The following is a 26659-nucleotide window of genomic DNA, read 5'->3' as shown; positions in this document are numbered from 1 at the left end:
GGCTGGGTTGAGTGACCTGCTGGGGGGGAGGGGAGGCTGGCTGGCTGCCTGCTGAGGAATGAAAGTGAAAGTAACTCACTTCCTCTGCAGGCAGCCAGAATTGGAATGTCACACAGGGCTGGGTTAGGGGATTGGGGTAGGGTGAGCAGATATCCCTATTTTATAGGGCCAGTCCCAATTTTGGGGTCTTTTTCTTATATAGGCTCCTTTTACCCCGCCCCCCCACTCCCACCCATCCCTGTCCTGATTTTACACACTTTCTGTCTGGTCACTCTAGGTGGGGGTAATTGGTGCCTATATAAGACAAAGCCCCAAATATCGGGACTGGCCCTATAAAATCAGGACATCTGGATCTGGCCACTCTAGCTGGGGAGCGCCCCTCCCCAGGGTTGGCAGCTGCCAGTGATCCACTCATCCGGGGGGAGCTGCACAGGGCAGGATGAGCTGCTGTGGCTCCATAGGTGCCCCGTCCCTGAGATCAGATGCTGTGCTAACTTCACCATGGTCTGTTGGGCTGGCGGTGGGGCCCATTGGCATGTGATTGGACCTGAGGGTTTGCTGCTGCTGTTGCCACTCTGCACCCCAAGAGGTGGATTTTGGGGTCCTGCAGTTTTCCACCTATCTCCTCCTCTACTGCAGCTGTTGGACCAGCAGGCTCGGGGGTGAGCCAAGCATGAAAGCAGTACTGTGTTGCCATTTAGATTGTCATTTAACAACTTTGTTTGCCAAAAATTCTTGCTAACAATCCTGAATCCAAGTTCAAGATTTTTTTTAAAAAATCAATATCTTAGCCAAAAACAGAAAATTAAGTTGTTGACAATTATTAGTGACAGGTTTGGTTTGAGACAGGGAGTGGGTCAGTTTTCATCAGAGAAACAAAAAATGTTGACTGACTTTCCTATAGCCTGTTACTCCTGATAAGAGCCCTCCACCAACTGTAATATGCTCATCTCCTTACTAGTGTATAAAGCAGGGTTCGGCATCCTACGGCACACATGTCAAAGGTGGCAGGTGAGCTGATTTTTTATGGTATTCAGCAGCAGGCTGAGCGGCTCAGCCCATCACTGCTCTGGGGTTCCGGCTGCTGCCCTATTGCCAGCTGGAATACCAGCCATCGGCCCCACTCAGCACCTGCTGCTGGCCTGGGGACCCCCAAGGAACCCCAGGCTGGCAGTGGGCTGAGCAGGCCAGCTGAACCACTTAATCTGCTGTCAGCCTGGGGTTCCATTCACTCAGTCGGCAGCGGTCTGAGTGGGCTGGTGGTGGGCTGAGCAGGGCCGGTGGAGGGTTGAGTGGCTCAGTCTGCTGCCAGTCTGGGGTGCCAGCAGCACTCAGCCTACTGCTACTCCAGGGTTCCGGCTGCCGGCCCCTTGCCAGTCAGGAGCTCAGCCGCCAGCCCCACTCTGCCTCCTGCCAGCCTGGGTGAGCAGAATCCCAGGCTGGTAGCGGGCTGAGGGGGGGTTGGCGGCCGGGATCCTGGCTGGCAGGAGTTGGTGGTCAGAACCCCAGACCAGCAGCGGGCTGAGCAGGGCCTGGGATCCTTGTCTAGGGTTCCAGCCACCAGCCCGCTGCTGGTTTGGGGTTTCATTTACTCAGCTGGTAGTGGCCTGAGCAGGACCGGTGGCCAAGACCTCAGATAATAACAATAGTTTATTTATATAATATAGACATAGAGAGAAACCTTCTACAAACATTAAAATGTATTACTGGCACGAGAAACCTTAAATTACAGTGAACTTGGCACACTACTTCTGAAAGGTTGCCGACCCTTGGTATAGAGTGACCATATGTTGTACTAAGATTCTCCTGCTCTTTTTTTCCCTTGTGAGTCAGTATAACTTTTGTCAGCCCAGAAGTTGGGCAGCCAATGTTTTACGTTTTCACAATGTTTTCTCCAACTTTCATAAAGTAAATACATAGTTAATATGTGTTTAAAAGGCCAGGGACACTTCTTTGTGAAGAATCTGTACAGCAGATCATGCCCATAGACGATCCAGAAAAGAAATTTGAGGTTGAATTTTTTAATGTTGTGATGGATAAAGCAGTATCTGCTGTTGATGAAAGGTTTAATACCTTGCAAGTACACCATGAACAGTTTGGGTTTTTGTATGACAACTAAATTCAACGAAATAGGAAAACAAGAGCAACTAATGACAAAGTGCTAGAATCTAGAGAGCCTCCTGAAGCATGGTGATAGTTTTGATTTAAATGGACTTGAACTGTACGAAGAATTGAGTACACTGTCATCAATGTTGCCACATGCAAAATCGGTGATGGACATTGTACAGTTTATTCATACCCGCAAACTTGTTGACATATATCCTAATGTGTACATTGCCACTCGTATTCTACTGACAATTCCTGTAACAGTAGCATCAGGAGAACGGAGTTTCTCAAAACTAAAGCTCATTAAAAACTATCTCCGCTCTACAATGAGTCAGGAACGCTTGACTGGTCTTGCGTTCTTGCGATCGAACAAGACACAACTTTGTCTTTGTCATACGATGACATTATTACTGATTTTGCAGCCAAAAAAGCCAGAAAGATTGCTTTTAATTAAAAACAAATCTTTGCTTCAATACCTCTTCATATAAATTTCCAATAAAATTTTGATAAATTAAAAAAAATATATTATTTGCATCATTCTGTCATATCAGAATTTTTTCTATAGTGCTGCTTCTTTAGTGCTAGTCCATCAGCATTACAGTGTGCTTAATTAAGTTTAACTGGTTTTAATAATGTGAATGTGGCAAGTTTTCCAATACTATAAGCTTATGTTTTTGTTGCTAAGAGTAGATCATGCACAGGGGCACCAGTTTAATAATCTTGCCTAGGGCACCATAAATCCTAAGGCCGGCCCTGCTCACCCTTCCTGCTGAGACTGCTAATCAAAGTGAGCCTTAGTACCAGTGTATAAGAGGCTTTTGTAAGTCTTGTCCACTAACTAGGGAGTAAATGGCCTCAGGGTGGATGTTTTGCACGTTTATCCTATATCTAAACACAATTAAAATCCTGCTGTCTTTGTGGGAGCAGAGCCTGACCCAAACAGATCCAGTTGCAAGACATCGACCAATGTCCATTATGCAGACGGTGCTAGTCACCTCTGGAAGGATATGCCTGAGAGAGAGTATTGCCAAGACTACTCTTTAGTAAGGATTTATTTTTAATTTAGAAAATCAATATTTGGTATAGAAAGACTAAGTTCTGGATGAAGAATATGATAATAGGATATAATAATATACTGCATATTGATAGTAATTCAATGACTGTGGAAGCTGCAGAGAAACAGTTATTAAGTCTTCAAAGGCAAGTCAAAGCTGTATGTTTCAGAGGGACCTTGGCACTAGGGCATAAAAGTAACAAAACTAACAATGAGTAATAACACAAAGATAGAATTAAAGCAAAGATTGACCCTGAACAGAAATACCCCAGGAATATTTGAGTTCAGTTAGTTACCTTGAGTCAGACAATTGTGAGCAGGTTTGAAATGTCCCTTAATGGCTATATTTGTCTTAGACCTTGTTAAAAACATTCAGTGATGAACAGAGTATTGATTACAGAGATACAGGCTATATTTTGGATTAAATATTGATTGTGCAGGATCCTAAACCATTTACTACTCCAGTTGTGTTCTGGATTTTTTTTATCTACTCTTAAGTGGGTCAAAGTGTTCACTGTGCTTGTCTGTATTTTGCTCACTTTAAATGGTATCACAACACTTTATTTCTTCTTTTCTAGAACTTCCATCAGTCCAGTGAGAAGAGATTGCAGCTAGCAGTTTTATGTTTCTATACCACTGACTTACCAATTTCCCTTCACCTTTTGCACATGTACATTCAGACCTGGTATAATTGGGTACAAATTTACTAGCACTAGCCAATACAATAGTGTCCTCTAACACCACATCTGATTGTGGCTAAATATGAGTAGAAAAATATAGCAGTGTTTGAATCAAAGTCTTGATGAAGAACAAAATAGACATTCCAGTCACTAAAAGAAATATTGCCCTCAGACCATTAGTATTTCACACCATGGTGGTATTCATGTAAGCCTGGCTTTTTCCCAGGAGATATTCAATAGAGCAGAATAAATTTTGATATTCAAATTGGATCCAAAAACCCATTGAGAGTTATGCTCATCCAATCAGGGAATAGACACAGTACTAGGTAATCTATGGGTCCACTCTAAACTAAAACAGATTAAATTGCAAATACTGAATTCTTGCAACAAGCCACTGAAATAATCTACCGAACAAGAACTATTCACTAGAATTGTTTGGTTAGTATCTTCACAGAATGAATACAAAAATTACACTGTTTTTGGCAAGACAAAGTGGGTGAATATCTTTTATTGGACCAACTTATCTTGGTGAAAGACCAAATTTCAAGCCTATACAGAGCTCTTTTTCAGGTCACTTAGTCATGTTACTGTTGGTGTCACTAAGCATAACCCTACGTAACTCGGGAGGGTGGAAGGCCACAAGAGTATGGAGCCTTCCTGGTTTTAGGCCTCAGCAGACAAGAGTCCCTCCATGTTTGAATTTTAATTGACCTAAAAGGCCAGGTGTAACAGCCATTATCAGTTGCAACAGTTCTAACTGGTCTAAAGCAGAAATAATGAGGCCTGTGCACCTTTAGCAGAAGGACAAGATAACTTGCAGAAGGAAAACTTACTAACGAGCTGCCGCGGCCAAGATTACTTAATGCACCTGCGCTTACGTAATTGCTACAAGGGGAGGAAGGAGGAGGAGGGAGGGGAAACGGGGGATTGCTAGTCAGTGAGAAAAGTTCTCATGGATATAAAGGAACAGACTGCTTGTTTTAGGTGTGCTTGATCTGAGTCAATCTCCCTGCACCGCTTTGAGATCTCAAATAAACTTGGTTTCCTTCTCCACCCTGGTGTGTTTATTGGCGCGGCACACCAGGCGATGGACCCCCCCGCTGTTGCTTGGCCTCAGGCAGTTATCTGCCGGCAACAGTTCTTGGTGCCCAGCGTGGGGCATTGAGGCTAAAATTAGCCTTGCCTGGATCCCTTCTGGTGGTCGACGGATTGCGGCGACGACTGATGCCCAGCGCGCACCGGTGACTTCACCGGGGGCCTCGGCGGAGACGCAGTTCGACTGACCCCAGAGGGCACAACTGTGCAACGTGCTCGAGTAGTGGAGAAGCAGTTGAGGGCGACGGTGAGGAACCGGTCCCTTGGATAAGGTAGGAACAGTCCAGTGGTCTGGATTTTTGCCTGTTATGACCTGGGGACGCCCAGTGTCACCCTAGGATATGGGGCAGGGACAGAGTACAGGCAGGGCACGGTGTACACCCTTATAATGCATTCTAGCGAATTGGGAAGTGCTTGGATCAGATCCACTAACTAAAAGCAAACTAAAAAGTTCTGTATAGTAGACTGGTCTCAATATCAACTAGAGGACCAGAAAGGTGGCCACCGGAAGGATCACTTAATTATAACATGATCCTCCAATTACTCCTGTTTTGTCAGTAAATGGGTAGTTTCTGAAGCTGTTTATATGGAGAGCTCTTGTAAAAATACCCCACTGTAGCTCCAGTTCTTCCCTCTGTCTGGCAGAGTGCAAGGATCCAAAAAGCAGGTTAGGGATAGTGCAGGGACAAAGGAGGGACCTGTCTAGAAAAGGGAGACCCTATGTCCTAGTGCACTCTCTCCCTGTTGTAGCTAAAAAGCAAGATCAGATGCAGAATGGTACTGGGGGCCAGTGTGAGTGACTGTTACCGGAAGACGTCCAGAGTACCCTGTGAAGCAAAAGCTCGTGACCAGGACTACTCTAACACAAGCCCGGTAACTAGTGGATCTTTAGGAGGTCCGACCCATGGTGGGCTGACTTGGCCTGGCATCGTCCGGTGAGGAAGCTGCCTGGGTCTAGGAGTGTATGTACCCATCTTCCCTTCCCCTTTCCTTTCCATGTGGGCTACTGACAGTCTGATCATCTCACTGGATGCAATCAGAGTAAGCGGCGCCGTCTCCGAGAGACTAGCCGACGCTCTTTGCTGAAGGGAGGTGTAGGAGGGTCGTGGCCATCCTCGTTAGCCTCTCCTGTGTGAGTATCCTGTAGGGAAAAATCCTTAGTTTATGAGCCGCTAGCGCGGACAGGGCACCCTCCCTGTGTGTGTAAGTGGAAAATGGGTGGGGGGTGGCAGTCTAAACATTCCACCTCACCCCCTAGGGTACCCCAGCATATTACCTGTATGTACATTATGGTTCAACAACCTGCAGGTATTTAGAGAAATGGAATATTTACACGCGTGAAAATCCATCTAAACAATGCCCACTAGAAGGTACTTCAATCTAGATAAGATCATACATCTAAGAGGAGCGTTTAATCACCAAAAAGCCCTGACACAGGGTGAGCAAATTTGTCTATTGAGGAAAGGAACGGGTTAATTTAAAAATCATCTTGGCCCAGGGATGGAAGGGGGGGATTGCTCTGCGTTCAAGGTCCAGAATCAAAGCAAACAATGCTAAGTACAAAGAAAAACTGCTTTCGGACCCAGCTGGCTGTGAAGGAAAAAAATATAGATAGAGGCGAACCAAAGGCAATACAAGTTACAGAACTAAGATTACATTTGCAAAGCGTAACTGTCCAGTAAGATCCAACAGTGTGCCTTTGTGACCCCGGAGCCGGTGTGGCTTGGTGACACTGAAGAAGCCGCAGGCAGCTGACCTGGACTGGAATCTCTGAAAGAGACGCTGCAGAAGATTCCAGGGTGCAAGAGAACAGCCCTCCAAAGAGCGGAAGCATGTTAGAAATTCTGGACAAGCTGTATACAGGATAATCTCCAGTCCACCTCTCCCCCCTTCTCTGAACATTATACACAGAAGTGGCCAGTCTGGACGTACGTATGTGGGTATGAAAGGGGCTTGGGGCATTAATGTTTTCCTGAGTGATGAGGGAGCGTTCCCAACACTCTCCGTTGTTGTTTTATTATTTTATTAATGAAGCTTTAAAATTCAGTTATATGGTGTGTTTTCTTTATCTTCCCCCAACGATCCTGTAGTGTCAGCCTGATCACCTGACATGAGGGATAGATTGGTAACAGAAATTTGTCACAGTTTGGTGAGCAATTAAGAAGGGGGGAGCTCTGCAGAATTTACACCATCTATTTGTTTTACCCTTGTTATTTTGTGTTTGCTTTGCTTGGTACTGTTGGTGTTATATGTTGAGAACTGCATGAGTAAAAGTGAGTCCTAATAGGATAAGAAAACGCTATCTGGTTCTGGTTCTGCTCTGTTTAACCGGTTACTGTTGTTTTCCTGCTCTGTTCATTTGGACGTTAGGAGTGTGGGCGGAACTGAACCTCTTGTTCGTAATTCCTTGGAGTGGAAGCCATGCGTGCGAGGAAGCTCTGAGGTCGAATTGAGATCCTTCTGTCCCGTCCCCTGTAGCGGTCAGTGTATAGAGGTGGGAAAGTCTGGCTTAGACTGTAATTCCCTCTGCTCTCTGTGTAATTCTCTTTTCTGTTTAAGTGTCAAACAGATGAATGAGTCTCTGGGTAAAACCTCTAAAAATAGTCCTTTAAATTATATGTTAAGTAAATGGCCTTTGCCCAATGGGCCATGTGTTTTTGTCCAGGTGGCAAGCCTCATGAAGGAGGACTCGGGGAGTCTTGTGAGTAAGAATGTTTAAGGGAAGAGACCAGGAGGGGTGGGGGCTAGATGAGAAGCCCACCCTCCTAGCTAAACTGGTAGTGGAACAAGTTGGTGCCCATGGAAGGGACGGTTCAGCAAGAAAAGCAGGATCGGGCCCAGGCAGGCAGGCAACAGAGAGAGAGAGAAAGAGATTGAAAAGCAGGTTGGAAAACTTTAAGGGTGTAGTGGAAGGAAGGAGTCAGTAAGTGTAAGCATGGAGATTTCAAATACCCAGGACTTACTTGGAATGGTGATTTAAGTTGATAAAAGTGGCTGTTGGGAGACAAGCAAGTGATGTAAGGGAGAGTGAGAAGTTAACTCTGTAGTTGCTGGAGAAAACGGCAGTTGAACTTTGTAAAAATGCTAAAAAAAAAAAGTTTTTGGTGTCTGTGAAATGTTTGTAAATAAATTCAGGCAAAGAAGTTATTGGATTGCAATCATTTGGTGTGGCTATGAACAATTTAGTTGAATTAGCTGAAGAATGTATACAGTGTTATGTAATTAAAAACCTGGGCTGCCTATGAAACAAATACAAGAAACTATGGGGTAATTCCTCTGTTTTGCCTGAAGCCAACAAGAGTATTTGTATATTTCAAGTGATGATTGTCTGCCCAGAAAGGGTGGGTAGACCTCTTGTTTTTTTGTCTTTCAGATAATCAGAGAAAACTGATGCCAGCTGAACAGCATTCAACATACCATGCATTTACTGGCACAATAGAAATTATGTTTTGTGTTCTATGTTCTGTCTTGTGGTGTTTGTCTTGTGGCCGGAATTTTTGTGTTTAATATTTTTATAAAATAGTCTAGTTTAAAATCAAACAAAAAGGTTAAATTAAAATGCAGATATTTGTTTTGTTCAACTTGGAATACAAAGTGTTTGGATATATCAGGAGAATGTGATATACTAAAGTCTAATGCATTTCCTCAAGAAAAAGAAATTTCATTGGCCAAACTGTTAATTGCAAAAATTGTTCTTAAAATTTGCATACCAACAGTCTTTGAAAGCAAAGACATGAAAAGTTAACCCACTCCCCATATTGTACATGGGATCTTTCTGGCTACCTCAGATTTCTAGCCAGAGGGCTGGGGATGGTGGAAGGCTATTGGACTAGAGGTTGTATTGAGTTAACTCCTCAAAGTGGGTGTGCTTGTCCTGGCTTGTTGCTCCAAAGCTCTGTAATAAGGTTATTTTAGTAAAAGGGTGTGCGTGGCATATATTAAATAATAAGACTAATTACTGTAAAATGACAATGTTTATGTCTTCATTGTTGGGAAAAAGGTGTATAAGTAAATAGTGGAAGTTTCCTTTGCAGGTTAAAAGAAGACAAGAAAGGAAGAAGAACAAAGCACAGAATGAGTTAACGGGAAAAAAAAATTACCTAGCAAGCTCAGGCTATAGATAAGACACTGACTCCATTCAAGGACACTGCTCACAGTTAAGACTTGGCTAACAACTAGGAAAAGGAGGGCTTGAATTTGCCCACACAGCTATGAGATCTGAAAAACATTGTCAGGCACTAATGAAATGTGTTAAGTTTATTTTCTCACAGGTAAAGAAGGGCTACCCAAAGACCCTAGCAGCCCTGCCACTCCTTGGAACCAGAAGACGGGATTGATGTAAAGGTCCACCGACAAAAGACTGCCTTGGCTCCATGCTGGAAAGGCCCTTATTAAGTCCTGCTACCTACCAACACCGCTGTGAAGTGCCAAAGGCTGACTGCTTGGTCCCAAGATTCTCACTGCAAAAAGACCCCTCCACCTCGGGAGAATTCTCCTATTGATGATTAGCCTATTTCACCTTCTAGCTCCACTGTGCCTTCTGGACAGTAGGGAAAAAGTACAAGAATGCTGCACCACGACTGTTCTGGGAAAGAAGAAGGAACACTCGCTCCACTGAAATTGCCAAAGTCCAGGAATTCCTGACTAGAAAGGACATTAAGAACTGACCCTGGTGAAGAAACAAAGAATTATACACTGGTGGGAGGACATTTCTGGGACCCATGTTTGGGAATGTGGTATTAATTGGATTTTGGGGTTTATTCTACAGGCTGCGCCCTGTGTTTTGGATAAATCCTTCAGCATATATATCTCTCTCTAATTGGATTTTAAATAACAAGTACCCAAAGAGTTTGTTCTGCTACTAGAAATTTTACCCGTATTGAAACCATTCCAGTGACTAATAATGTATGCTATTAATGGAAATGCCTTTTGACAGTACCTGAGAATAGTTAAATAACAGGTGTATTATAGTAGTACACCAAGAAAAGATGGTATTAAATATAACTGAGGCTGGGAAGGCATTGCAGTGGGATCTAGTATGTTTAGGAATTTGAGATTTCCTAAATGACCAGCTGATGGCCATTCGGAGTGATCTTGAGTACCAGACTTGGCCCACTGCCCTTACAGACACATCAGGAATACCATCTGATCTGTGATCATGGAGACATACTTGGACACTTCCTGGGTGGAAGTGTGGCTTTCCAGAGCTGGGTGTGCGCCCTTATAGGGGATGAATGCTGTACTTATGTCCCAGAAAGTGCACAGGATATTAACAAGCACATCCTGTCAGCCAAACAGGCTTTTGAACAGTGGAAGGCCCAGGAAAGGAAACCTACTCTTTCTGATTCCCTCTGGGGCTGGTTACTCAACCTGGGAGAACTAGGGGAAGGCATTGTTCACCTCCTGCTCACTGGTGTGGTGTTGTGTATTGTTACTCTTCTCTTGCTTGCTTGCTGTAAAGCACTCCAGCTCCCTAGAGCTTAATCACATGTTATCCTTTAAATGTGAGAACACTCAGCCAAAAGTTTGTTGAGTATTCTCAAAGGAGGGAGTTGTTGGTGTCACTAAGCATAACCCTACGTAACTCGGGAGGGTGGAAGGCCACAAGAGTATGGAGCCTTCCTGGTTTTAGGCCTCAGCAGACAAGAGTCCCTCCATGTTTGAACTTTAATCGACCTAAAAGGCCAGGTGTAACAGCCGTTATCAGTTGCAACAGTTCTAACTGGTCTAAAGCAGAAATAATGAGGCCTGTGTACCTTTAGCAGAAGGACAAGATAACTTGCAGAAGGAAAACTTACTAACGAGCTGCCGCGGCCAAGATTACTTAATGCACCTGCGCTTACGTAATTGCTACAGGGGGAGGAAGGAGGAGGAGGGAGGGGAAACGGGGGATTGCTAATCAGTGAGAAAAGTTCTCATGGATATAAAGGAACAGACTGCTTGTTTTAGGTGTGCTTGATCTGAGTCAATCTCCCTGCACCGCTTTGAGATCTCAAATAAACTTGGTTTGCTTCTCCACCCTGGTGTGTTTATTGGCGCGGCACACCAGGCGACGGACCCCCCCGCTGTTGCTTGGCCTCAGGCAGTTATCTGCCGGCAACATTACTATCCTGGGACCAACACAGCTACAACACTGGTTTGGGTGACAGTTTTCAAAGAGCAAAATCTGACATAATTCTATATAGGTTCTTATATGACCCTCAGTACTGTAGTACTTCAGCAACTTCCAGGAATACAGTCAGTGACATGGCTAACATTCATTTGGCAAGCAGCATGTTCATCTATGAAGTTTTCTCCAAGCTAAAATACTTAACTGGTGTTGGGATACACAAGTTCGGAAAAGTGCATACATTAAAAGGTAAACGTCAAAGGAAACAAGTTGTTTTGCTTGTGCCCTTTATAGCACTTGCAAGTTTTGTAAAGACAGTCTCGACCTATTTTTTTTTTAAGATGGGGCTGGTTCTGTTTTATTTAATGCTTTATTTAAACTTAGAAGCATCAAAGAGTCCTGTGGCACCTTATAGACTAACAGATGTTTTGGAGCATGAGCTTTTGTGGGTGAATACCCACTTCGTCGGATGCATGCTCATGCTCCAAAACGTGTTAGTCTATAAGGTGCCACAGGACTCTTTGCTGCTTTTACAGATCCAGACTAACACGGCTACCCCTCTGATACTTAAACTTAAAAGTATCAAGAATATCAACTCCTGACTTTTGTTGTTGCTGGAGGGTTCCTTGGAAAACTGAATTGGCCCTTCCTCAGTCCTCAGTGAAAGAGGATGGACTGTGAATCTGACACAAAGACATTTGTTACAAAAGTAGTCCAAGGAGACTTTAATAAAATCAGAAAACAAAACAAAAACAAAAAGACGTCAGTTTCTAAAGCTGCTAGATTAAACATCGCTTCTCTCAGTTTCTCAGGGTTCAGGCTTTTGTGAGGCAATAATTCTACTAGTTGTCCACAGAGTCCCCCAGTGAAAAAGAGGGAAGATCTGGTATTTGTAAATTAGGAGAGACAGAAGCTCCCTTGCCCCTGTTTTCATGCATCAGATAAAGCAGCAAAAAGGTCCCAAACACTTATAATTTTTTTCTGAACAAAGGGGAAATAGACAACTGGAGTCCCGCAGGTCATGTGTGTGGATATTTTATTCATGCTAGCTCCAAACAACACTGCCTTCCCATTGTGGATTTGATGCCATTTTCTGACAGGGATGATTATTAATGAAGTACTTATAGGAAAGAACTTGTACAGTCAGAATGCCATATTTGCACAAGCAACATTTTCATTCCCAGCATGCTATTGGTACTAACAGATAAAACAGATTGGTACTAACAGATAGTACTCTATAGTATTTGTGTATAGTTTCACTTCTCTCTTTCAAGACACTACCAAATAATAAAGAGCCCTGCTAAAGCAATGCCCTGTTCATACCAGCTATGGCCAGAGGTGAGAGATTAGATGATATTTCTAAATGGATTACAGTATTGTTTTCATGTAAGGATTTTCACTTCAATGAAGCAAGCACTCTGTTTGTTGGACAAAGACACATAACTAGGATAGCTGTGTTGTACTATGAATTAACAACCTGATACTTGATGAGGTTGCAGAAGGATAAAAATGCTCTTTAATATCACCTCCTCATGTTCTCTTTAAGATACTTACTGAGCATATTTTTGAAACCTTCTAATGGCCCCATTTTAATTAGCCTCCTATCAGTTTAATTTTTCTTTACCCATTCAAATACTGTGCTATAAGCACATTCGTAAATCACATTATTCTTGTGCCAAAACATTTTTTGTGCAATGAATGATTGCTCCTATTCTGTAATAATTACCCGGGCAAATTAATGTCTTTGAATAAGGATGGCACTTAGTGATGCTTTAGTCCTTTAGAATCCTACATTTATGTTACGGTTAAACAGAAGCCTTCATTGTATCCTTCTAATAACAAATTTACTCCTACATGATAAAGAATTAAGAATGCATCAGTGTTATTGTTCCTTTGTAATTTATCGCCAAAACAAATGATCTTCTTGGACAGCTTGTTAGCACGAGTGTCATTTTGTTAAGATGTTAAAAAAAAACAAACCCAGAAATGATTGATATGGATCTTAACTTTGTAGCATTGCCACCACCTTGGTCACAACTGTACAAGGTCAGAATTACATTTTGCTTTAGAATCTTCAAAACTGGTGTCTCATTCATGCTTGTACAATTACTGCAGGGATGAATTATGTGAAGAATTCCATTCAACCAGAACAGGATTACTACAATGAGCATATTACCTGCAGTAAGACTGATTTACTTTAGGGAGCTTTATATTTTCCAAAAGGGCAGTCACGAGGACTATCTCATCATAGTAAATCCTGTAAGAATTACATTTGATAATGTTTCCTGGCTCCAGGGCAGGTGACAAGGCAAGCATTTAAGAAACACGCCATACATCAGCAGAAGCAGTCTAACCAAGAAATATGCCCCCCCCCCAATTCTTTATATTTTTTAAAAACTGGGGGTGCATGGAGGAATAATTCAACATATTTAATTAGTACAGATGGTCCTTTAGGATCTGGTTTGGTTTCTGAATCTCCCCAAATTTCAAAGGTTGTTCAGATCACAGGTTTTGGTTCAAGGTGCATCTCTATGAATTAGTCTGCATATTAAAAAATGCAAACCCTGGGGATTTCTGTTAAACAGCAATGTTTTGTCAAGTTACTCCTTTCCAATTTAATACTGTAACCATGACGCCGGCATAAGATTATGATACCTATACTTTCACTCATAAAATACAGGCTGTGAGTCTTGCCCTGGGTTTCTAGTTTAGAGGAATTATATGTTAATCAATAATCCTCTGATGCCGATGGGCTTGCCCCACAGCTCACTGAAGTCAGCGGAAAGACTCAGGCCCAGAGCCACAAAGGGACTTAGGTGCTGTGACACCCAACATCATGGCACGTAAAAGTTAAAAAATCATAGGAACAACAATGTGATCTACAAACCTGGTCTCCACAGTGGAATAGTTTCAACAGGAGAGATTTAGGGAGTCTTGTTGGAACCCTTTCCTGAGAGATAGGGGGCTGAGAAGGGGGCTTTCCCACATCTCAGGTAAGTGTTCCAAATCACCGGGCCAAAAGTTAAGGTGGGAACCTCTTCCAGATGGATTTTGAATGGGACCTGATTGTGTTGGCAGCCTCTCAGCATGCATGTGGGATTGAACACTGCACATGACAGGCAGACAAAGGCCCATCTTCCCCTGGTTTGTTAATCACTCTGGGGCTTAGGCAGGAGATAGGCATCTGGACACCTTGAGGGAGGCAGCAGCACACATGCCCAGAGGCAGAAACTTATGTGCCAAGTGAACTTTTACCCTGAAAACTTAGGTGTCAGGTGAGTTTAGGTACCTATAGGGTTTGGTGGGAGTTTTGTGCATTGCAGTGGAGCCAAAATTGGGACTTAGGCACCTAAACCTGAGACTTAGGCACCTAAATCTGGCATCGACCTCAGGGGGCTGTACATCAGTCTCTATGTACCTGGAACATACTTTTCCATTGACTGGGAAAAGGAAATAACAGGGGTACTTGTCCATTATTATGGTATTCCAGCTTGTTCCTGTAGCTAAAAATATATCCACTTATGTTGGCATGAAGGTTATGGAGCAGGCACTGGCCTGCAGTGGTAAAACCTTGATTGTTACATTACCAGACATGATCTGGGAAAACTAGATTGAAACAAGCCCTGGAACAGCCTTTGAGAGGGCATTGCTCTCTGACTGGTTACAAGCCATCTGACATATTTTGCTAGCTGGCTGGGGAGCATCTGAGACCATTGACAGGAAAAGACGTTCTTAGAACAAAGACCTGACTCCAGTTTAAGAAGCAGGTTGGCTATGACACTAAAGATGTCCACTCCAAAGAAGTTGTTCAGCTGGAAATATTTGTTGTATGTGTTGGCGCACCCACAATCTGTCCATATTTGTGAACAAAAGATCTTCAGTTAAGGACTTCTTTAAAACAAAGTTCATACACCAGTCAGAGCCACAATATAGTTAATTAATATACTTAATTCAACCCAGTTGCTGGCAATATAAGCCAGTGTAGAACTTGGCTCTCTGTGCTGGATCAGACCATAAATATCCATGTCCCTTAATCACCTAGAACACTTATGTACCTTACATATTAACTATACTGCATTGTCTCAGAAAATGGATTGGATGATCTTTAACTTCTTTGACTATTTCTATGGCTTTTTTTAAAAGGACAGGATAAAATAAACTCCAAGATCATCGGATCTTGCCAGTTGTAATTTTCTATCTAACATAGTTGCTTCTATCCAGGAGGTAGTCATGCTACAATGCAAAGAATATCCTTGAAAATGTAAAAGAACAGAAGAAAACCCTTTAGTAAACCTTCATTTCCAGGGCATGCACAAACAATATCTATAATTGTAATTCTTAGTCACACCAATCAACATTTTTAATTAACTTCCAGATCCCTTTACTTAATTTGTATAGTGCAAGGTACAGCAGCTGCCAAGTTTCCCCAAATCACTTCCCATTTATACATTTTATTAATTCGTTTGTTTTGTTTGTGCATTTATTTAACTTGGCCCAATGTAGCCCAAGCAATTTAATCTCAAAAGTGTAAGCAATTCAAACAGAGACCAAATATTGTAAACAACATAACTTGCTTAAACAAACATACAAAAACACACAATCCAAAGGGCTAGTAATAAAATCAAACTCCATAGGAAGATGCATCTGAAGGAAATGCTGTAGATTCGCTGAATGTTTTAACCCCTCCTGTAATCCAATCCCAATGAAAGCAATTTTCTAGATTTAATCCTCAGCTAGGGTAAATTAACTGCATTCGATGCATTCGAGCTATGTTGAATTACACCAACTGGGATTCTGGCACTGAAAGCTTGAGAGGGTTTACCAGAGGTACAGTGGTGTTTAGAACATGTGCATTGCACTGTCTCAAGACATGTGGCCTGAAAAGGTTGCCAGTATTGTCCCATGGGTGTGTCGGGGGATCACAAGGCAAGTCTCTTACAGTTGTGAAAAAGAAACCCCAAGGGGCGTATTATTGGGGTAATGCCATAAAAGGATGTTCAAATAGAATACGATGTCCCACTTCTAAAGAGTGTAAGAGCACTGCAACCAAGGAAGGTGCTAGAAATTGAATCCAAGTTCTAGTCCCCCAAGACACTCCTGAAATCACTTTTTTCTCCACTGACTTTGATTCTCGAACTTTGGAACGACTCCTCCACAGATAGCGATAACACAAATCTCCTAATGATGTCCCATTGGTCTCTATCACTTAGAAAGTTGCATCTTTGGCTATTTCCCAATTGTTTGGAGGGATAGTGCTATCGCCTGCAGCCCTTTCTCTGTCTCCTTTCTCCAAAGAAACAAGAAGATTCAGTCAAAGTAAATCTATTCTTAAAGGGTTTCAAATCCATTCAATTACAGTCCCGCTGTCAGATTTTGTATAAGTACATTACTCTGTTGGATGTTTAGCAGCTAAAATATTGCAACATTTTATTTATTTAGGGTTCTGTTTATTAAAATGTTCGGACCATAATATAAAGGACACAGGAGGAAAACAGTGATGAGAGGTTTCACTGTAAATAACAATATCACACTTTTGATTATCATCAAGCAGATGATTTCCATGGCTATTACTCTGGTATTTTTGTTTTAACCTTTTATTTTATCTTTTTTGCTTTTCAATTTTAATATTTTAAAGTGTCAATAACAACTCTTGGTCCTGTTAGAGGCTGGATTGTTAAGTCTCCATCTCCCTCTATCCTGTCCATAAATGCAATATTAGCATGTGTGACTGTTTCTACATATGTGTAGAGGGGCAAGTTTAATCATCACCATCATCATGGCAAATCCCAAAGGGACATAGCTTTCTTGCGTATCAAGCACCACCCAGATCAGTCTCTGGCTAGATCATTAAGGTGGACTGGATAGATATTCAGTTTGTGTCCATGAAGTTTTTCATGGCCCATGCTTATCTAATAACAGAAGAACAAAGTGTTAGATTTCTGAGCTTTTGAAAGAGATGCACAAAAGTCAGAATACACACTACGTCCTGCAGTTGACTCCTTGTGGGTGGACTCCAGCACCCTTGCAGAGCCCCATTAATGTAAATGAGCTCTATGCAGGAAAAGCCAATTAGAGGATCAGGGCCCTAGGTCACTCAAAAGAGCTGCTTTGCTGTGACAGTGGGGGACCAAAATCACCATTCCAGTGCTTTGGCTCTGATTCAGGAGAGCCACGGCAAGTTAACTCCACTTTCCCTCCAATCTACCTGATAAGAGTCCTTTGCATTATTGGCAGCCTCTAGTGATTTCTGTTAGTGCACCTCAGCCTAATAGTTCAGTTTAAAGACTTACAGGAGTAGGCAGGAGGACACAGTGAAAAAGAGAGATGAAATAGTAATGCTATAGAAATGAAATAACCGTCAGAGTTCACAGTTGCCCTGCAAAAGTTATGCATGGAATCCAAAGGCTCATGAGGGACCTCAAAGACAAGATTAGTGCCAAGCATTTCCTACAAATCTCTCTCCTCTTCGGCTTAGGAAAATGGGTCACTGTAGTGAGCCGAAGGATTTGGGGTATCTTGGACAGCAGTGGAAGTGAACTTGTGTGTGAGGTGAGGAGGAAAGGGATCTAGAAGTTCAGAGGGGACCCCAGAAGGGTAGCAGGAGCTGCAATGAATGAGTGAGGAAAGGAAGAGGACTCTGAGAAGGAGGCAGAAGCCAAGCCACATGTTAAGTATCCACGAGCATAATCATTTTTGTCCAATCTGACCAAATTAACGGCTTTGTGCCTGAAGAGTTTGATTCAGGGATTTGCCGCATCCCTAGTAAATTCTAAAACATTTCCAAGTTAGCACTGATACAAACAACACAGCTTGTTTCATGTCAACCGTTGGCTGACGGCCTCCAGGAGTCTTGGCTTTTCATAATCATGTGGTTCACTAGTTAGAGAGGTTAGACTTGGATTTACAGCATATGTTCAGGGAAAAAACACCAGACAGATGCTGTGCATCAGGGAAAACATGGAGAGAAAGAAAATCCACAATAAGATGTGACGCTGAATTTATCTGCATTTTGTTGCCTTTATCGATGATGAATATAAAGCATGTTAGAAAGCCAGGCTGTCAGTTTTCTTTCCCAGCAGAGCCACACTTTGCTTTCTCTTTTCCATCCCGGAGTCTGAATTCTCTCTTTATTGCTTGATTTCCATCTGTACCTCTCCCCACAAACAATGAGGATTGTGTATATTGCATTCAGCCTCATGGTGATTTCATGCTCTTTGCATTTCTTTCAGAATACATTTAACGTATATCCCCTCTTCCTGTATTATTATCCCTCTTCATCTTGACTGCAGAGGTGCCACGTTTTTCATCCACCTTTTTCAATGATGGAATAAGGAGAAGGTAGATATGAGACCCACTGGGGTTTCAGTGAGCTAGGATAAGATTTCTAGGCGCTTTTCCAAGAATCTCATAGAGTAAATTTGTTCTCAAAGGAGGATTTAGGATAGTTTCCTTAGAGCCCAGCATGACAGTCTGCAGCTTGGCTTATGGGATGCAGCTGGGAAGTGTCCACTCTGGTACCGAGGGAACTTAAAAATTAGTCATGAGGCATAAAGCGTAGGGACTCAAGCAGGGAAAGGTTGCCTGGCATAGGTGCTGGAACTGGTGGTTTGGGGGTGCTGCCTCACCCCTTGGCTTGAAGTGGTTTCCATAATATACAGGACTTACAGTCTGGCTCAATGGCTCTCAGCACCCCCACTATGCAAATTGTTCCCGCCCCCTTCTGCCTTGAGAAAGGTAAGGGAGGCTTAGGAACATAAGTATTATCAGGGAAGCCTGAATACTCAGGAAATGCTTAGCACTCAGTGAGGGAGAGCACACTGGCATTAGCAGAGAAGATCTTGTTGGAGAAGTTGTCAGAGCTCTCAATCATTCCCAAAGCATTTTTAAACAAATGTATATATATATAAATTCTGAGTAGTTTATAAACTGTTTGTACTTCATACTTATTTTTTCAGAGTCCATATTTATGTACTGGCTAAGTTTGTTTAAAAGTTGGATTGTATTTTTGTACTTATTGGGGAGGTTAAAGGTCCATCCATGTCACACTCTCAGTTTTGAGCAAAAGTTGGAGCAGCATAGGAGGAGCTGCAAAAGGCACTGCCTCCTGCTCTAAAAGGATGCCCTTCTAGTCAAGAGATCTGAGATCCGTTTCCAGCTCTGCCCTGTATAGGGCTGTGTAGACGGGTCAACTCAGCCCTGCGGCGCCTCCTGCTGGTTACTTCGGGGAATTAGCTCAGTTCCAGCCCAGAGCACCCTCTGCAGGCCAGTGATCCACCTGTCCCCGTGTCCCTCCCTGGATCCCGGTGCCCCTTTAACTGGGTCTCCCCCCTCCCAGGGGAACCCCCACCCCACTATCCCCATTTTGCCTCAGTATTGGCTACTGCCCAGTCATTATCTAGCCCCCACGCCCTGGGGCAGACTGCAGTATCAGCCACTCATCATAGGCAAAGGGGTTTTGGACTGGCTGCCTTTACCCACCCTCCGGCTGCCCCTCTGCAAGCCCAGTACCTCGGAGGCCTAGAATTAGGCCCTACAGCCTCGGGAGTTGCTGGCCTATGGCTTCCCAGCTCCCAAGGCCCTTCCCCAGCCCTGCCTTCCTCTAGGTCCCTTGGGTGAGTTCCCAAGCAGCCAGGCCTGTCTCCCTCTCTAGTCAGAGAGAGACTGTCCTGGCCTTCTGGCTTTACTGCCTCTTATAGGGGCCAGCTGGGCCTGATTGGAGCATGGCCACAGCTGAGCCCACTTTCCACAGTCAGCCCAGGCTTCGGGCCCCAGCCTACAGGCTGCTTTCTCCAGGCCCAGCCCCCTTCCCAGGGCTGCTTTTAACCCCTGCAGGGCAGGAGCAGGGATGCACCCTGTTACAGGCTGGCTGAAGAATACATACCAACTGAAAACAAATTAGGGAGGTAAATTACTTAGTAATATTATTCTATTTACTCCAGAACAATTTCTTTTTTCTTTTGAACATGTCTCATACTGACCTCTTACTGCCTCAATTACTCAAAACAAAACAAGGAGGTAATAATACTTATATAACAGAGCGATGGCGAGGATGAATTCAGTAATGTTTCTGAAGTGCTTTTAATGCCTCCAATCTAGAAGTGTAAAATATGAGTTATTTAAAAAAATATGGATTTATTCTAGTATTTATTTTTTATATATTTAAAGCAGTTTTAAAATGGATAACTATGGTCTTTTCTCTGCATAAAGAGTAGTTGTAATTTAAGGGACTTTTTGGTTATCCACAGGGCATCTCTCTCCTGCCCACAATGCATTAAGACTTTAAATAACACTATAGCTCTAGAGATAAAAATTTACACCAGCCGCCCCATTATGCCATTACCTTTATCCACTCCTACACACATTTTTACACATGCCCACTCATAGGGCTCGGACTGGGGAGGAACCATGCTTTCCATTTCCCAAGATACTCCACTGTTTCAAAGTTTTTCTGTTCCAAAATGGAACAAAAACAATTATTATTATTTTTTAATTTCTGACAAAACAAATTCTAAAAGCATTTCATTTGGGATCAATAGAAACATTTTAGGTCAATAGCCATCATTTTAGGTCAATAGAAACATTGTTTTGATTTTGACCTTATCTATCTAATCTATCTGTCTGTATATGATTTATGAGAGAGGGCTGGAAACTAACAGGTGGCCCAGCACTTAGATCACTTAGGCACCAATCAGTTCCCCTAGAAAAGGCTGATTGGAGAATATATAGCTAATTAGCTGATAGGTCTGGGAGAGCTAATGAACCAATTACACATCAGCTGAGGGGTATAAAAGATGACATAGGACAAATGGGAGAAACTGTGACAGCTAAATCCACTTGCTCTGAAATCTTGAGGATGAGTGCTGTTCTTCTCTCACCCTGTAGGAAAAGGTAAGAAACACAACTAATAAATGGCAGCATAAGACTGTATTGGTGATGGGAATGTAAATAAATTCAACAAAGTTACCACTTACTGGACAGAGGGTGAGAGGATTTGGGGGTATCAGAGCTAGGATGGAGTACACCTCATTACCCCTCCATCCCCACACACACACATTTGTTTCTAAAAGTTCTTTTGAAATGAAAAACTTCAACATTCCATTCTGAAAATGTGAAAAAGGATATTTTAATATTATTAAAATGCTTTTTCTTAGCTTTGTCCCTGAAATGCAATTGTCAAAATTGACATATACTTTTCAAAACATTATTTCTATTTTGACAAAAAAAAATCTTCTGTCAAAACACCATTTCAACAGAAAAATTCAAACAAGCTCTTCTCAACGCCAGGTTTGTGGGAGAGCCAAGTAGAACTCAGAGACGGTGGGAAGGACTGTAGTGTATCTGAGCCCTTATCTTGCAATTGGCTGTGAGGGGTATAGCGCTCTGCCTGTGCAGTATTACTTGCAGGATCAGTGCCTTGGTTAATATTTCCCCCTGGATTGGCTAAAGAGACGTAAGAAAATTCAGCAACTCTAGTACAGGGTTCTTCCCTCCTCTCACTCATCTCATATTACCTTTAAGGATAGTGCTACTCCTTTTTGGCCTTATCATATTCAGGGTCTCATGGGTTGTTTCCAATAGGGGGAGAAATTGAAAATGGAATCAAGTAGTTCTTTAATACAATCCTATTTATTGACAATGAATGTACTTTATATTGTGCTTCTCTTTACGCAGTTGAAATTTACCAGCAGTCAGTTTCCTTGCTCACAATTTCAAGGTTGCCTTTCCAGCCAGCACTCTGCCCAAACAAATTTCTCTGGGCTTTTTCTCAGGATCATGCCACAGCTGCTTCTCTTGCAATTTCTTTAGCATTCTGCTCCTCTCTTTGTCTGCCTTACATCAATACCCAGTCCACTGCATTTGCATTCAGTCTATTCTTTGGATGGTTTCTATTGTTTTAGCTATCTACTAAACAAAGAAGGATTTAATTGCTCCTTTATTTTGCCTGAAAGGAAGGTACCCTATATGCCCAACAAGTTGGAGAAGATTTGTGATTGTCCACAGGTGAAACACCAATGTTACTGGGAGCCACCCAGCCTTTAGCATAACAATACTATAGAAATATAGCTGCGCAATTATTTTGAACTCTGAATAAGCACGAAAATCCTGATCAGACCAAACCATTTCTGATTTGACTTCCAATAAAATGTCCATTTAATAATCTGCTGCCACTTTCTGGCAGAAGTTTTTGTTTTAGCTTGGGTTTTACCATAGCCCATTAAACTGTCTCACTTTGTTTGACTGGCATTCCCAGGCTTTGCGTACCAAGATACTCACATACCCAAATTCTCCAAAATAAACTGGAACACCCAAACTTTAGACATGTTACTGTATTGTGTGATCTCTGAACCATGTAAATAATACATGCTCTTTATTTCATCATGATAACATAGGAAGAGTTCTACTGCCAGGCAGAGTCCTTAATTCATACTCTGACTGATCCCTATCTATGTAGATTTTTATATAGAGATACTTAGACAGATCCCATCACAGAAGAGCCTCAGCCCATCACAAACATAAATGAATTTATCCTCACAATACCGCTTTGAGAAAAGAAGTTATCCTCATTCCCAGTAGGGGAACAGAGGCCGTTTTATGCATAAAACATATAGTGGCCTAATCACAAGTGTAAAAAAGCCACATTCTCTAGTAACAGAGCTATGCTGACAAAATCTTCAGTGCAGATGGAACTCTGACATCAGAAATGTGCTTCTGTTAGTATAGCTAATGTTCAGGGAGGTGGCATTCCTACATTGGCAGCATACGCTCTATATCTATGTTAGGGGGCTATGCCTATATAGCTATGCTGACATAGGATCTGTAGCGTTGATGTAGCCAGAGGCACAGACATACCGAGGTGCTGATCATGCAAACATTTATGCACATGTGTAACATTGCTCCCATAAGCAGTCCCACTGAAGTGCATAAATGCCCGTGCATAATCAAGGCCTAAGTGTTCAAGGTGACAGGAATTTTGTTGCAGATAAGAAAACAAAGATCTCCTGAGTCCAGTCCAAACCATTAATCACAAGGCCATCATCCTTCCTTCCTTCTGATATATTCCTTGTGCCATTACTGCCTTAGAATTCTATATTCCTAGAGTTGAACAGTGTTGCTACCCATAAATGTTCAAAACCCATGAAACCTGCCCCCTAAAAACATGAGATTGGCTTAAAAGTCAAGAGGATTTTAAAACATGTTTAATTTTGGAGTCTGTCACACATGAGGTCACATTTTCAATCTGTTCTCTGCAACCTTCAGGGCTAGAACCATAATTTCTTGACATGAATGCCCAGATTCTCATATATTCATGGGATTCCAAGAGCTCGGGCTTTAAGAAAGATATCAAATATTGTGGGAGTTAGTTGGTAATGAATTTCCCTTTCAGTTTTGCCATGGGCTGGCCATTTTTTGTGCAGCTGCCTACTTTTTACTAAGGCGTCCTGTTACATCTCAGAACATTTGAATATCATGTGAAATATACCCAAACCTAGCTGCATAAATTCTGCAGAGAAATGTATAAATAAGGGTTACAGAGCAACATAAGGCTTTCTGCACCCTTGTATCATCTCTCAATCTCATACCTCCTGTGAGTCATTCACCCTTTTGCTAAGGAGTGCCAAAGAGAAACACGAAAGGGCAAAGAGAAGCAGCATGCCTAGTGGTGCTCAATATGAATTTAAAGGAGGCAGGGACTTGGAAGACAGCAATATTCAAAAATCCCATCGGTAGCAAAGTTCAGAGACATAAGGCAGAGATTAAATAGTAGTGGCTCAAAGCAAAGAGGCTGACAAGCTCCTGCATAAGGGAGGTCTCTGAATATTAAAGGACAGGATGTGGCGAGGGGAGGAATAAACCATAGGCAAATAGATCACTTTGTAATGTATGCTGCTGCTTTCTATGTATAGCACTATTGTGTCAGCCCAGGAGATCGGAAAAGATTTAAAATGGGAAAAATGTTATTTGCAGATAAAACAAACCCTTATCCAGGGGCTGGATTAGTTAATAATATCCGATATAGAAGGTGGGGGAGTCAAAGAAGAAGAGGATATGCTTGCTCAGCCTGCTCACTCCTGCAGGGCTTGCTTTTGTTTGCTACAATGCTTTCCTTTTCGAACCGAGCTGAAGAAAGCTCTGCTTCTGACTACTGTCCATAGGGCTATAGAGCAGAAGCCCTTCTGCAAAAGTGTGTGTGAATTAAAGGGACAAGATGCAGCATGTGTTTCTTCTTTTCTTCCCCTTTCCTGTCATCTGTGGTTGTGACCCAGGCCACACAAAATCACCAGTTACTTTTGAATATCTTGGTCCTAACGGGTAGAATTCTTGTGAAGAAAGTGTGATTAGTCATTTGGATGACAGGGGGACTCCATGGACACACACAAACCACCTTTACTATGTTTTCTGATTGTGAAAGTGTCTAAATTGGTAGAGCACCCAGACACTTCAGCGCAATGCTGGGGAATAAAGCATATGATTAGACCAAATAATATAGTTGACATGTGTTGTTGCTTTGTAAAATTTAATTTTAAAATGTTTGGAAAAGCTGTATTTTTTTAAAGCTGTATAATGAAACTTGGATGGGTTATATTAAATTGTGTGCCCTCCCTCCCACAACTCTTCCCTGCCAACCTAAAACACAGTGGATTGCTTTTGGAAACTGATACTTGTACAGGTATCTCAGCAGGCAACCAGCAACTAAAATCTGCAAGTGAGAGCTCTCCCTCTCAGCTGATGGCTGCATGCTGACAACCTATAGAGTTCTGACCCTGTTTCCACAGAAACCACCAGCCCAAGTTAATTTTAAGCAATCTTATTTGAATAATGGAATAAATTCAAATTAAACAATATCACTTTTGGTAAAGAAATTGCGGTTCTTTTTTTATTTGTTGTTCTGAATTATATGCCCCTAGCCCTTTCCTGATTCTTTTTTGCTCTAGTTACTTATTGTTAGTTTCTTAAATGGCAACATTCTTGTAGAACAACTTGAGCTAATTAGATGATGCAGTCTGTAGTCTGCACCCAGTAATGGAAAAGCCTAAAGATTCAAAAGATTGCATTAATTTTAAAACAGAAGGTGCCTGTATTTCTGTATATACAGCTGGAGAAGTTAAAGATAGTTCAGAAACTGATTTTGAATTTGACTGGGACAAGAAAAGTGGTGTTACATGGCAGACATGGCAATCTCCTTCATATCTTTGGGAGATCTTATTTCTGTGGGCCAGAATTTGCATTTACCCTTCCTTAATTATTTCCCAGGAATCTGCTTCACACTTATTGTTCCAAAAGTCCATTCTTGTCTGGGACACAATATAGTCCTTTGAACCCCCATGCCTCACATTTCATCTCCCCACACCTAGAGAGGTTACACACAATCCCAGCCCACAATAATACCTAATCTTTGCACATAATACAATGGACTCCAAAGATACTCAAACTTAATTCAATAAGGTCACCCAAGGGTATGCAAGACACTGACATCTGTCACAGGTTAAACATGCTACTGTGTTACAGACAGTTATGGTCACCTAATAGGCAAAATGCAAGTCATTTAAGCATAATTAACATATACCTAGCAATGTAATTGGTGAGATCAGGGATCTTAGAACAGCCCATTGTTCCTAGCTTTTTTCATGCTTCAAGTGCTATTATATATCAGTGCGTAATGTGACCAAGCAGTAGATTCTGGTTCTCATTGAGTAACAAACCTATTATCTGACTGCAAACTACCTGATGAGGACAGCAGCCGTACTGTCCTGCCCCAGAAAACTCAAGAAGAGGTAAGAAATAGAAATTGACCTATAGCACTCACTACTTAGCACAGAGAGAAAAGAAAAATCAGCCGATCATCCCAAGTAGAGGGCTGAAGACAAAGTGGTTCTACTGGCTGACACTCTAGATAACCAGTTACTCTCTGAGTGTTGGATATAACTAGCTGGCCACTTGGTACGGTTGCCCTCCTTTGTTATAGCAGCATAAGTAACTATGAGGAAGACAAAGGAGCACCCAGGGGAGTTGGGGGAGTGGGAGGGAAGGAGGGGAGAGGAACCAACCTTGTACTGAATCTTCTCCTAATCAGAAAATAGGGCATGTTTCTGATCTGTCTTGCCTAGAAATATAACAAGGTCAAAAATTAGTCTCTTACACCACTTTTCTTTTACCAGTCCATATTAGTCTTATAGTTAATTTTTGGGGGGAAAATTACTAGGCATGATCATCAAATACAGAAATTGGGTACCCACATATCTGGGGCTTTGCTCTGCTTATTAAATCCTTAATGAGTGGTGTATTTCAAGGAGCCCAGGGGCAAAAGAGTGCTTACAAGTGAACTGTTTCAGTCAAGCCATCTCCTTCCTCCATTCTTCTTGTGGCAAGATTTTTGTATTTTCCATTAATCTCCCTTAATTTCATTTTCTTCTGACCCATGATAACCTAATAGGTAATAAGTAATTTTATAGATAATAATAGAAGATATACCAATCTCCTAGAACTAGAAGGGATCTTGAAAGGTCATTGAGTCCAGCCCCCTGCCTTCACTAGCAGGACCAATTTTTGCCCTGGATCCCTAAGTGACCCCCTCAAGGATTGAGCTCACAAGCTTGAGTTTAAGTAGGCCAATGC

Source organism: Gopherus evgoodei, chromosome 1 (genome assembly GCF_007399415.2).
Source record: "Gopherus evgoodei ecotype Sinaloan lineage chromosome 1, rGopEvg1_v1.p, whole genome shotgun sequence".
In the NCBI taxonomy this organism is placed as follows: domain Eukaryota; kingdom Metazoa; phylum Chordata; order Testudines; family Testudinidae; genus Gopherus; species Gopherus evgoodei.
The sequence above is the reverse complement of the archived record's forward strand: the minus strand, read 5'-3'. Positions refer to the sequence as shown.